Source organism: Podarcis muralis, chromosome 10 (assembly GCF_964188315.1).
Source record: "Podarcis muralis chromosome 10, rPodMur119.hap1.1, whole genome shotgun sequence".
Taxonomy (NCBI): Eukaryota; Metazoa; Chordata; class Lepidosauria; order Squamata; family Lacertidae; genus Podarcis; species Podarcis muralis.
Window position 1 is genome coordinate 73,172,096 of NC_135664.1, and position 14,474 is coordinate 73,186,569.

Genomic DNA, 14,474 nt, shown 5'->3' on the forward strand with positions numbered 1-14,474 from the left:
TTCATGTGCTGACATGACCATGTTGAATGCTAATGTGCTCCTTTTCCGTTACCTCAAGGCTGCCTCCGGGGCTGGACCAGAAAACAGGGAAGCTGCTATCGAATCTTTTCCGACCCTTTGAGATGGCATAAGGCAATGGTAAGAGGGGCCTCTAGGTGCTTTGGGTGGGTCCAGAAAGAGCAAGGGCACAAAACACAAGATATGCTTGAGAGTCTCTGCAGAAGACCTGTTATGAATCTCAATCCCATGGACATGTTTTTTATCCCAGGAGGCCATCTTTTGCATCTCAAGAGCTGATGAGATGTCATTTAGGCATCTGAAGTGAGGTTTTCCTTCAGTAGGCCTTGGGCAACCAGCTCTGTTTATCAGTTTATCTTTCTTCTCAGATTCAGATGAGGCTGAGGAAGCTCAGGACCATTGCCCGGAACCACTAGGGGGCTGGATGAAGGCCACTGAAACTCAATCCTGGAAAGGTTCTGTGGGATAGTGATTGGATAGATACGCTGTTCATAGGCTGGAAGTAGGCAGGCCTTCTTTAAGATGGCTTGAGATGGTGGGCTCATCATCCCAGAAAAGACCCATTGGCCCCAAAGGCTGGAGTACTTACTCAGGTTTGATGAAGGCTCCAACATGTTCTGCTTTCAAGTGAGCCCCCAGGGACAGGTAGGTTCATAAATGATGCCCGTTTGTTGGGAATAGCATGGAGAACCCAAAGTACGTTAGAGAGAGTCAGAACAGCTTATGCAATAAGGGATGAGGGAAGTAAGATCCACAACAGCCACTGAACACACATTTGAAGAACATGGAGTTCCCCTAAGAGTCCAGGGAGCTGTAGGTTGCTGTCCACAGGGCTACAGTTCCCATGGTCCTTGGGTATAAGCTCCATGTTTATTAAAGGTGCTTGAAACGTGTGGTGTGGGAGTCATTGAAGCCCACCAGGAAAATAACAGCCGTGTGAGCACCCTGAGGGATGCCATCTGGTGCACCAGCTAGTTGGCTTGCTGAGCTCTGAACTCAAGGCTGCCCTGTCTAAATAAAAAACAATGATGTTCCTGCTATGGTAGGGCACGTCCCTGGCATTCTCCTACCATGTCCTGATTAGCCAAGCTCATCCGAATAGAATGGGTATTTTGCCAGGTACTGTTCCTCCTTCTGGGAAGGAATATATTAACAACACAGCTACCTGCACTTTTTCATTCTTTCAAGGCAAGGCTTTCAGTTCTCCTTGGGGACAGGTTGGCTGTTGTGTCCAGCTTCTGCACAAACATAAAATGACCACTACACCACCGGACATTGCCCAAGCATGCTGCATGATGGATCTGGCAGCCTTAAAAGTGCACATGCAATTCATTAGATGGGCATGATGGGGGAAATTTGGCTTTGAAGCACGTCTTAATGAGAGCAACTCGATTTGGCATGTCCTGAAATAACACACATCGAAACAGAGGCATCATTTGAAATTTGGTTCTCCCCCAAAATAGTTTGAACAAACATACATACACTTCACACGACATGCAGTGTACGTGAGTAAGATAAGCATGTTAGGAGGCATGCACACACAGACACCACAGAATTTTGAGGGGCCCCGGGCACATTCTTGAAGATTTGTGGGGTTCTTGGCCCCCTGCCCACCAGTTGGCGTGACTGTATTAGAGGAAATTGTGGGTAAAATGTATTCTTGAAAATAACACCCAAAGCTGCAGTATATGAGGTGAAATTGCAAACAAATGTTTTTATACTGGGGCAATGTCCACTCAAATGCTGCTCAGTTCTCCCGAGAACTTTTCTTTTTATAAACAAAATCACAAACTGAAAGTGGAGAATCTAATTAAAAATCAGACAATGAAGAAACTGAGCGAGACACAAATGGGGATATTGCACCGTGCTGGATCTCAGTTGGCCCAACAAAGCTTGCATTTCAATCAGTCACATGTCCAGAGCTGGATTTCCACGTATTGCGACTGCAATATTCAACCCTGAGCCTGACTTTGAGGAGAATTCAAAGTTAAGTGTAGTTGCATAAAACTCATTCTTTTTTCCACCTCTCAGAAAATCTGCCGCATATTTGACCCGACTTCTGAGCTTGTCTCTATCCATGATATGAGAGAACTGCGTAGGGTGTCTAACATGCTTCTAATTCCAAAGGAACTACGTGTCTGGATTGGATTGTCAGTCGAGGATAAGGTGAGTCTCCAAGGCCTTCTCCTCCTCCTCCTCCATCAGCACTGTTGGAGCTGATAGTAAATGAATTCAGTGGGAAGATTCTTCTATGGGGCTTCCCCAGCTGATGAAATGCTACGAGAAGGTTTTCTGGACTCAACATACTGGAGGCCAATACAGTCATGGTGGGCTCCTGGCTGATGTCCTGCAACTCAAATAATGTTGTCTGTGGTTCTTTTGGGTGGAATCATCAAGGAGCGTGTTGTGTCCTTGGAAGTTTCTCCTTGTGATCTGTTCTTTCTAAAGAGCATCCCACCTCTCTTGTCCCTACAGGATGGAAATTGGGAGTGGATAGATGGCTCCTTTCCCGAGTTCCTACCGTGGACTAAGGGAGAACCTAGGAGTAGTGGCATCAACTCATGTGCCTACTTGTTTCGTGCGGACGGTAAGGAGTCCGCTCTCAGGGCTGGTACTTTGGAGCTGCCATGCTCAATGCAATGTGGGTTGCAGTATTTTCTTGATTTCTACTGCTGGTATGAGATGTGCTCCTTGCCTGCTCTTTGGCCAAGAGTGAAGGACTTCCTTTAAAGCCTGTTTGGTAGAGATATTCCCAAACTGCCTTACAAGAATCTAGCCTTCCCAAAGAGGCACAGACTGACAGGGAACACCATCCTAATCCACTTGTGCTTTCAACTCAAGGTCCTCCCCATAGATGCCACCACCCACCTTGGCCAATTTAGTATTGGATAGGTGGCTGGGTTTCTTCTGAAAGGGAGAAGAAGAAAGGACATTCTTTGCACGCACCATGGGGTGTGGGGGTGCATGTGTTTTGAGGGTGTGGGGCTCCCAGCAGCAGCAGCATGCCAAGGAGCCCCTGATGTCACTCTGCCTAAGCTCATTTCTCTTTTTCTTTCCAGTTTTTTTGAGTTTTAGAGCTGAGGATTGCCGATATGAAGAATCCTTTATTTGTGAACATAAGCCAGCATCTGCATACTCCTGACCTGTTCGCTCTCCCTGGCTGACCCCATCAAATCTCAGAGGCTTCCATCCAGCGCTGTCTTTCTACCTGCGCCTTTTTCAGAATATGAAAACGTCAGAGGTGCCCTGCTGCCCCATTCCAGTGGCCCATCTATTCCAGCGTTCTGCTCTCACTGTAGCCTGCAATAGATCTAATTGAATCCTGCAAGTAGCAAGAGCCCCCTTCCCTGGGAGCCCAGGATGAAGAAACTTGGGGTTCACCAACGTCAGGAGGACAACAGCCTCCCCTTCCCTAATAGATGCCTCGGCTCATTGTGAATTTAAACACATGCCCCTGAAACAAGACCCAATTACTTCCCTTTGTTACTTCCTGCCCCTCCCAACTCACATGTCTCCAATATCCTGATTCAGATTGCATTTAGGACATTCAACTGGTCTCTTTTAGTTTGCAAAGAACCAATGCACTTTTATGGCAGTGTCTTCTAGAGCCCTGGGAAAGGTGAAGCCTTAATGAAAGCAATCCCTCTGCGGAGGAGAAATGACTGTTTGCAGGTGCGGCTTGATTCCAAACCACACCTGCAAAAAGACAAAGTGGGACTTGCAACCAGCCCCCTTGCAGCTGTGCTCTCAGCGCAAACCAGCTGCTTGTTGCTGAAAGGGTGTCTCCAAAGGGGCTTGGGTCCAGCACTAATTAGATGAGAGCAAGGCAGTAGGACGTTCCCTATGGGGCTTGCTCTTAGCACTGATCAGTGGTGAAGAGGAGGGCCTCTGAGGTGCACTTTCCAATCTGTAAGAGAAATCTATGGGGGGAAATCTGTAATGCAACCAATTCAAGGAGTGCTTGCTGTCCCCATTCCTGCTTGCAAAGGATTAATTAGGAGCTCACTATCAGCTCCCAATTGTCCTGTTTTCCACCCCTAATGTTACACAGAACCATAAAATTGTGGAAGTGGAAGGGACCCTGAGGGTCATCCAGGCCAATCCCCCTACAATGCAGGAATCACAACGAAAACATCCCTGGCAGGCTGTCATCCCACCTCTGCTTTCAAACCTGCAAGGAAGGAGAATTCACCACCTTCTGAGGGAGTCCATTCCACTGTCAAATAGCTCTTACACTCAGAAAGTTATTCTTTGTGTTTAGCTGGAATCTCCTTTCTTTTAACTTGAATCCATTGAGGATATCGTTGGGAGGGGAACAGCCTTGCAGGTGCCCCATCCCTCGTATAATAAGTATAACATGATGGGGACTGAGGGCAACAGAGGCACTTGCAGAAAGAAATGTCACAACCATTTTGAGATGCCAAGAGATCTACTGGGCAATGAGCAGAAGAAGGAATCCGCCTTCAGTGCAGATCCCTGACCTTTTCATCATTCTGATGGGGAAGCATAATTTTTAAAATATGTACATGCCTCTACAAATATGCTGCAGAAATAAATACTCCTATATTGCATCAGCCTCAGTGGTTTCTCTGTCATTTGTGCACCCACTTCAAAGTGCTGGCTAAGACCTTTGAAACGTTGGCAATAAGGTGCCTTGAGGGCAATTGACTCCTCTATAAGCTTTGATATTGAGATGGAGGCATCTCAGGGAGTCTCCCCCTTACTTCCTGGTGCAACTGGACTTCTCCGTGACCCTTCCACTCTGCAGGGAGGTGGGATCGATTCGGATGGTTCGCCCCCACCACTTAATGGATCCAGGTGGTTTCCAGAGAGTGGTAGGGGGTGTTTTATTCACATGTTGATGGCCTTTCAGCTGATTCCCTGGTGGCCCGCTGGAATGTGGAGTTAACCAGGGCTATCGACTGTCTAGCTCCGATGCGCCCTCTCCAATTGCATTATTTATATATGTATCAGTTACAGATAGGTAGCCGTGTTGGTCTGCCATAGTCAAAACAAAAAAAATTCCTTCCAGTAGCACCTTAAAGACCAACTAAGTTAGTTCTTGGTATGAGCTTTCGTGTGCATGCACACTTCTTCAGATACACTGAAACAGAAGTTGCCAGATCCTTCTATATAGTGAGAATCACAAGACAGAGAAACGAGTAGGAGAACACTTCAATCTCCCAGGACATTCTATACAAGATCTCAAAGTAGCTGTTTTACTACAAAGGAATTTCAGAAATAGACTGGAAAGAGAAGCTGCTGAATTGCAACTCATTGCCAAACTTAAAACCATGGAGAGACCATGGAGAGAACAAAGACATTGGATTCTTATCTCATTATACATGACAAAGCCATTTTTCACCTTCTCACTCCTTGCTTTTTCCTGTAAGACCTATTGCAGTCGTTAAGAGTCGTCAACAGGCTCATCACAGCTATCTGCCAATCACCCATTCCCACCACCCTTCTGAGTAATACCCCTCCCCACCTTCTCACTATATAGAAGGATCTGGCAACTTCTGTTTCAGTGTATCTGAAGAAGTGTGCATGCACACGAAAGCTCATACCAAGAACTAACTTAGTTGGTCTTTAAGGTGCTACTGGAAGGAATTTTTTATATATATATATATATATATGTTTGTTTGTTTAGTCGTTTAGTCGTGTCCAACTCTTCGTGACCCCATGGACCAGAGCATGCCAGGCATACACACACACACACACACACACACACACACACACACACTCATTATCATCAGAACTGCATCTGTTTGGGAAGCCAGTGGTGCCATGTGGATGGGTATGCATTTGCCATTTGCAAAGGAATGATGGCATCATTGGAGGGTTCATCAGGGTAGCTGATCACTGATTAGTGTTGATACAAAGATTTTAACAGCAACCATAGCAAACAGTATCCAGCAAGCCATAGCGTCACTAGCTATGCATGACCAAACCAGTTTTATAAAAATGAGACAAGCAGCAGATTATATCAGATTGGTATGGCTTTGATAGAATTAAACAAAAGTAAAGATCAATTCCTAACTTTATCATTAGATGCTGAAAGGGAACGGTATATGAAGGCAGCTTTCAGTGAATTTGGATTTCCTTTGGGCTTTAAACACCAATTGAAATATTGCATGACTCGCCTACATCTAGAATGAAAGTTAATGGCATCATGTCTGCTACTTTCCCACTGTCTAGAGAAACAAGACAAGGATGTCCACTTTCACCTTTGTTTTTAAATATTTGCCTAGAACCCATGGCCTCTGCTATTAGACAACATTGTGAGATCTACGGAGCAGATCACAACATAGCTGTCAACGTTTCCCTTTTCTTGCAAGGAATCCTATTGAGAATAAGGGAATTCCCCTTTAAAAGGGGGAAACGTTGACAGCTATGGATCACAATTGGTTTTATTTGCCGATTACACACTTTTGCTTATTTTGAAACCTCAGACTGCTGTTCCTATGTTGATGAAAACAGTAGATGCCTTTGGTAAAATACCAGGGAATTCTATTAATTGGTCCAAGTTGGAATTTGTGCCAATAGGTGAACATTTGATGACGCCCTCTACTATGTGGGACTATGGCACCACACTCACCTCCACCTCCGATCCCTTGCACCACCTTCCCCCCTAAGGTGCACAGCCCTGAGGTTATTTAATTACATATACCTTGAAAAGCAAGATGTGGCCTTTGAAATTCACTGTTGGGGGGTGAACACTCTGTACCTCTGCTACAGAAGACTGGAGGCAGTTCTTCTGAAACTAAACTCCTCCTGGGTATATCAGGATGTGCTCATAGCAGCCCACAAACAGCATTAGCTGGTGGGCAGGATTTCAATCTGTACTCTGATTAGGCAAATGAACATGGTGTTTCATGCCCTGTCTTATCAGATGGTGGAGAATGGATTCCTCTTGATGATGCCAACTGAGTTGCAAGAACATTTCCTGATGACGATGACATGTGGGAAAGTATGCGCCGGTCATGCATTTGTGCATTTGGATCAGAAGAGGATATCAAGGAAGGAGGATAGCATGAAGGAACGTGCCATTCTGGCCGACACCTTGGCCAGGAACAGTTTTCATGCCAGAGTGATGAAGTTCCGAAGAACAGATCTCACTCCTTCATGTTTGGTCGGCGCACAGCTACATCTGGCTCTGAAAGGAAGCAGCTCTCCAGGCTTCTAGCCCTACTGGAAGAGGGTGGGGAAACAAATCTGGAGTCTTCTGTCTCCAAAAGCAGAGGCTCCACCACAGAGTTATGCCAACCCCGGAAGAGCTCCCTGCCTTTCATCAAGTAAGAGGTGTTCACTGACACTGCTGTTATAGCAAGCCCCTCACCTTTACGGCAAGCTCTGACCACTGTCCCACAATCCCAGAGACCCAGTGGATCAGGGGACCACACAGCCCTGCCATTCCACTTCAGTTGCACCCTGTGCAGAAGTTGATCTCCCCCCCTCCCATTCCAGATCAGGAAACAGGACAAAATCTCACCCAGCCATTCATGATCACCTTGGAGATGTGGAACAGACACTCTCCTTGTCCATCTCAACCAGATTGTCTCACTCTGAAGACACACACACACACACACACACACACACACACACACACACACACCACTTTTCTTCCTTAAAGTGAGGGAAAGAGATGGGGCTTCATTAGCTGACACAATACACTCAAAGTAAGAGGTGATGTTGTCTTTGTCCATGGAGTTTTCTTGGCAGGGATACTGGAGTGGCTTGCCGGTTCCTGCTCCAGGCGGATCACGTTTGGTCAAAACTCTCCACTATGACCTATCCATCTTGGGTGGCCCTGCACGGCATAGCTCATAGCTTCTCTGAGTTATTCAAGCCCCTTCGCCCTGGCAAGGCAGTGATCCATGACGGATCCATGGTGACAGCAGTCATGAAATTAAAAGATGCCTGCTTCTTGGGAGAAAAGCAATGACAAACCTAGACAGCATCTTAAAAAGCAGAGACATCACCTTGCCAACAAAGGTCCATATAGTTAAAGCTATGGTTTTCCCAGTAGTGATGTATGGAAGTGAGAGCTGGACCATGAAGAAGGCTGATCGCCAAAGAATTGATGCTTTTGAATTATGGTGCTGGAGGAGACTCTTGAGAGTCCCATGGACTGCAAGAAGATCCAGCAGATCCATCCTTAAGGAAATCAGCCCTGAGTGCTCACTGGAAGGACAGATCCTGAAGCTGAGGCTCCAATACTTTGGCCACCTCATGAGAAGAGAAGACTCCCTGGAAAAGACCCTGATGTTGGGAAAGATGGAGAGCACAAGGAGAAGGGGACGACAGAGGACGAGATGGTTGGACAGTGTTCTCCAAGCTACCAGCATTAGTTTGACCAAACTGCGGGAGGCAGTGGAAGACAGGAGTGCCTGGCGTGCTCTGGTCCATGGGGTCATGAGGAGTCATATACATCTGAACGACTAAACAACAACAAAGAGGCAATGTGGGGAGAAGCAGCAATGACCACATTTGGCAAAATGGGTGGGCAGATCCAGCAGCACTCTTCCTACCTTCTTACTTTCTCCTTGCCTAGCATGACTCTCCTCCTCCTTGCTAATTTCCACTTCATAGCAGGTGGATATTTTTCAATCCACAGTGGCTTTCAGGTGAAAGAGATCTTTCTGTACTTTTGTGTTCTGATTCAAAAGATCTCAGTGTATGATTGCATTGAACCATTAGGCTTCCCTTGTGCTGCCAAGTGTCTCCCACATGCCATTGCTTACCTATCAGACTATAAATGACACATAAAGACCAGCTTCCCACCCAGGCGTAGCTCAACTGGAACACTTGAATAAGGAAGAATCAGCAGCTCAGAGAGAGAGAGAGAAGCTGAAAAACCAGGTGAGTTATCTCCCCCCTTCTGATCTCTTTGACTCTCCATGCTGGCCTTTGAAAGGCAGCTATAAAAGTGAGCACTTTGAAAGTGAGCAGCACACGAACAATGGGGTGCCTTTGCGTCTCAGGGACCAGCTCCCCAAGAAATAAAAGGGCTGATAAATCTATAAAGTGAAATGATTTGATCTTGAGGGTTTGTAACTCCTTACTTTTTTCCGTTTACCTTTACTTTATTCTATCTGGGTGAGATTTGTTGTTGTTGTTTAGTCGTTTAGTCGTGTCCGACTCTTCGTGACCCCATGGACCAGAGCACGCCAGGCACCTCTGTCCTCCACTACTTCCCGCAGTTTGGTCAAACTCATGCTGGTAACCTCGAAAACACTATCAAACCATCTTGCCCTCTGTCGCCCCCTTCTCCTTGTGCCCTCCATCTTTCCCAGCATCAGTGTCTTCTCCAGGGAGTCTTCTCTTCTCATGAGGTGGCCAAAGTACTGGAGCCTCAGCTTCACGATCTGTCCTTCCAGTGAGCACTCAGGGCTGATTTCCTTAAGAATGGATGCGTTTGATCTTCTTGCAGTCCATGGGACTCTCAAGAGTCTCCTCCAGCACCATAATTCAAAAGCATCCATTCTTCGGCGATCAGCCTTCTTTATGGTCCAGCTCTCACTTCCATACATCACTACTGGGAAAACCATGGCTTTAACTATACGGACCTTTGTTGGCAAGGTGACGTCTCTACTTCTCAAGATGCTGTCTAGGCCTGTCATTGCCCTTCTCCCAAGAAGCAGGCGTCTTTTAATTTCGTGGCTGCTGTCACCATCTGCAGTGATCATGGAGGCCAAGAAAGTAAAATCTCTCACTGCCTCCATTTCTTCCCCTTCTATTTGCCAGGAGGTGATGGGACCAGTGCCCATGATCTTCGTTTTTTTGATGTTGAGCTTCAGACCATATTTTGCGCTCTCCTCATTAAACCTCATTAAAAGGTTCTTTACTTCCTCCTCACTTTCTGCCATCAAGGTTGTGTCATCTGCATATCTGAGGTTGTTGATATTTCTTCCGGCAATCTTAATTCCGGCTTGGGATTCATCCAGCCCAGCCTTTTGCATGATGTATTCTGCATATAAATTAAATAAGCAGGGAGACAAAATACAGCCTTGTCGTACTCCTTTCCCAATTTTGAACCAATCAGTTGTTCCATATCCAGTTCTAACTGTAGCTTCTTGTCCCACATAGAGATTTCTCAGGAGACAGATGAGGTGATCAGGCACTCCCATTTCTTTAAGAACTTGCCATAGTTTGCTGTGGTCGACACAGTCAAAGGCTTTTGCATAGTCAATGAAGCAGAAGTAGATGTCTTTCTGGAACTCTCTAGCTTTCTCCATAATCCAGCGCATGTTTGCAATTTGGTCTCTGGTTCCTCTGCCTCTTCTAAATCCAGCTTGCACTTCTGGGAGTTCTCAATCCACATACTGCTTGAGCCTTCCTTGTAGAATTTTAAGCATAACCTTGCTAGCGTGTGAAATGAGTGCAATTGTGCGGTAGTTGGAGCATTCTTTGGCACTGCCCTTCTTTGGGATTGGGATGTAGACTGATCTTCTCCAATCTTCTGGCCACTGCTGAGTTTTCCAAATTTGCTGGCATATTGAGTGTAGCACCTTAACAGCATCATCTTTTAAAATTTTAAATAGTTCAGCTGGAATACCATCACTTCCACTGGCCTTGTTATTTGCAGTGCTTTCTAAGGCCCATTTGACTTCACTTTCCAGGATGTCTGGCTCAAGGTCAGCAACCACACTACCTGGGGTGTACGAGACATCCATATCTTTCTGGTATAATTCCTCTGTGTATTCTTGCCACCTCTTCTTGATGTCTTCTGCTTCTGTTAGGTCCTTACCACTTTTGTCCTTTATTAATGGTAATCTTTGTACGAAATGTTCCTTTCATATCTCCAATTTTCTTGAACAGATCTCTGGTTCTTCCCATTCTGTTGTTTTCCTCTATTTGTTTGCATTGCTCGTTTAAGAAGGCCTTCTTGTCTCTCCTTGCTATTCTTTGGAAATCTGCATTCAATTTCCTGTATCTTTCACTATCTCCCTCGCATTTTGCTTGCCTTCTCTCCTCCGCTATTTGTAAGGCCTCGTTGGACAGCCACTTTGCTTTCTTGCATTTCCTTTTCATTGGGATCGTTTTCGTTGCTGCCTCGTGTACAATGTTACGAGCCTCCATCCATAGTTCTTCAGGCACTCTGTCCACCAAATCTAAATCCTTAAACCTGTTCCTCACTTCCACTGTGTATTCATAAGGGATTTGACTTAGATTGTATCTTACCGGCCCAGTGGTTTTTCCTACTTTCTTCAGTTTAAGCTTGAATTTTGCTATAAGAAGCTGATGATCTGAGCCACAGTCAGCTCCAGGTCTTGTTTTTGCTGACTGTATAGAGCTTCTCCATCTTTGGCTGCAGAGAATATAATCAATCTGATTTCGATGCTGCCCATCTGGTGATGTCCATGTGTAGAGTCGTCTCTTGTGTTGTTGGAAAAGCGTGTTTGTGATGACCAGCTTGTTCTCTTGACAGAACTCTATTAGCCTTTGCCCTGCTTCGTTTTGATCTCCAAGGCCAAACTTGCCAGTTGTTCCTTTTATCTCTTGCCTCCCTACTTTAGCATTCCAATCCCCTATAATGAGAAGAACATCCTTCTTTGGTGTCACTTCTATAAGGTGTTGTAAGTCTTCATAGAACTGGTCAGTTTCAGTTTCTTCAGCACCAATAGTTGGTGCATAAACTTGGATTACTGTGATGTTAAAAGGTCTGCCTTGGATTCGTATTGAGATCATTCTATCATTTTTGAGATTGCATCCCAGTACAGCTTTCGCCACTCTTTTGTTGACTATGAGGGCCACTCCATTTCTTTTACGGGTTTCTTGCCCACAGTAGTAGATGTGATGGTCATCCGAACTGAATTCGCCCATTCCCGTCCATTTTAGTTCACTGATGCCCAGGATGTCAATATTTATTCTTGCCATCTCATTTTTGACCACCTCCAACTTACCCAGGTTCATGGTTCTTACATTCCAGGTTCCTATGCAATATTTTTCTTTACAGCATTGGACTTTCCTTTCGCTTCCAGGCATATCCGCAACTGAGCGTCCTTTCGGCTTCGGCCCAGCCGCTTCATCAGCTCTGGATCTACTTGTACTTGCCCTCCGCTCTTCCCCAGTAGCATGTTGGACGCCTTCCAACCTGAGGGGCTCATCTTCCAGCGTCATAACTTTTATATGCCTGTTGTCTTTGTCCATGGAGTTTTCTTGGCAAGGATACTGGAGTGGCTTGCTGGTTCCTCCTCCAGGTGGATCACGTTTGGTCAAAACTCTCCACTATGACCTGTTCATCTTGTGTGCCCTGCTCGGCGTAGTTCATAGCTTCTCTGAGTTCTTCAAGCCCCTTCGCCACGGCAAGGCAGTGATCCATGAAGGGGTCACTGCCTGGGTGAGATAATGAGTGTTTTTTCTGTTAGAAAGAAAGAGAACGCCTTGCCTTCTGAGCGATGGATAGAGGAAACTCAGCCTAGCAATTGTATGTTTTGTGTTTTCTGTCTCCAGAAGCAGATGCAGCCTTCCTCTGATCCCAGGCTCAGCCTCCTTTGCACCTGCCTTGTTCTGATATGGCAGCTCTCCTTTGGCTTCGCAATGAAAAGAAAAGAAGCAGAAAACTACTACGGTCCCAATGGTAAGGTATCATTTCATCTCGGAGGTGGTTCATGTCTCCTTAGAGAAAGAGAAGCTTCTGGCAGCATTAGAAAACCAAGTGCAGATCCACTGGCATTTTTGCCCAGTCTCTCGTGTGCCATTTTGGTTAAATTATCAGATCCAGCAATTCCAGCCAGTGGCGTAGCGTGGGTTGTCAGCACCCGGGGCAAGGCAAGTAATTTGCACCCCCTAACTCGTGGATTGGCACCCCCTAACCCATGGATTTGCGCCCCCTAACCTGTGGATTTGCCCTAACCCCAGATGTTGCGCCCGGTGAGGCCAGCCCCCCCTGCACCCCCCACGCTACGCCACTGATTCCAGCCAGTCTTTGATGATGCATATTGTATTTCATCAGTTTCCTAGGGTAAAATAGTTGTATCCCTTTCTGAAGAGGTGAGTTTTAGCCACTGTGATCCATGTGCTGGTCTTGGTCCAGGCTAGACTACTGTAATGTGTCGTGTTTGGGTCTGGCCCTGTAGACTGTTTGGTTCAAAATGACAGAATCCTGTTCTGTTTACAGCACGCAGCTTGAATAGCACTTAGATCGTACCAGTTTTAATGTCTCCCAGTGCATTTCAATGTGCTGACTTTAACCTTCAGGCCCCTGAATGGGATGAACCTATGAAATCTGTGGACTTGTTTGTGCCTGTATCCTCTTCCTTGCACACGGACGTTCCAGTTGGATACTGGTCTGTCCACCATCTTCATCTGTCAGTAGGTTCATCTGTCAGTAGGCTCCACACCTTTGGAACCCGCACCCTCAGTATAGCTGCAGTGACCAGCTACACTTTTCAGAATCATTCTGGGTTTAGTAGTATTTATTTCCTAGTGGGTTTTTTTTATTATTGGTTCAAATAAGATTATCTATTGCTGTTATTCTCATTAGCTTTCCTAGGCTGGAAAATTGGCAGGTAAATAATTTAATACAATGAAAATATATGTCATATTGGACACCAATAAAGTGGAGGACCCCATGACCTGGGACGTCTTTGAGGATGTTCAATTTCCCTTTGGCTTTTATGACACCCCAAAAATATTTTATTTCCACTGTTTCATGTGCTGACGTGACCATGTTGAATGCTAATGTTCTCCCTCTCTGTTACCTCAAGGCTGCCTCTGGGGCTGGAAAGGAGAAATGGAAAGCTGCTATCGTGGCTTTTCCAGCCGGCTAACATGGCACGAGGCAGTGGTAAGAGGGGCATCTAGGTGCTTTGGGTGGGTCCAGAAAGAGCAAGGGCACAAAACACAAGATATGCTTGAGAGTCTCTGCAGAAGACCTGTTATGAATCTCAATCCCATGGCCATGATTTTTATCCCAGAGCTGATGAGATGTCATTTAGGCATCTGAAGTGAGGCCTTGGGCAACCAGCTCAGTTCATCAGTTTATCATTCTTCTCAGATTCAGATGAGGCTGAGGAAGCTCAGGGCCATTGCCTGGAACCACTAGGGGGCTGGATGAGGGCCGCCAGGCTGAAACTCAATCCTGGAAAGATACAGGTTATGTGGGATAGTGATTGGATAGATACGCTGTTCATAGGCTGGAAGTAGGCAGGCCTTCTTTAAGATGGCTTGAGATGGTGGGCTCAACATCCCAGAAAAGACCCGTTGGCCCCAAAGGTTGGAGTACTTACTCAGGTTTGATGAAGGCTCCAACATGTTCTGCTTTCAAGTGAGCCCCCAGGGACAGGTAGGGTCATAAGCAACATCATTTTATCAGGAACAACTTGGAGAACCCACCATACCTTAGAGACGAAGTGAGCAAGATCTCCAACACCCATTGAACACACATTTGAAGAACACGAACTTCCCTTAAGAATCCTGGGAACTGTAGATTGCTGTCCGCAGGGCTACAG

General features: G+C 46.0%; 1 long non-coding RNA gene across 1 annotated transcript; it reads left to right on the top strand.

The window, feature by feature from the left end:
• Nucleotides 1-349: 349 nt before the first annotated feature.
• LOC114605643 (uncharacterized) lies at nucleotides 350-3,764 on the top strand. Its single transcript, XR_013394457.1, has 3 exons — nucleotides 350-2,184; nucleotides 2,494-2,605; nucleotides 3,078-3,764. It is a non-coding gene; the product is annotated as an uncharacterized LOC114605643 (long non-coding RNA).
• The last annotated feature ends 10,710 nt before the right edge of the window (nucleotides 3,765-14,474 follow it).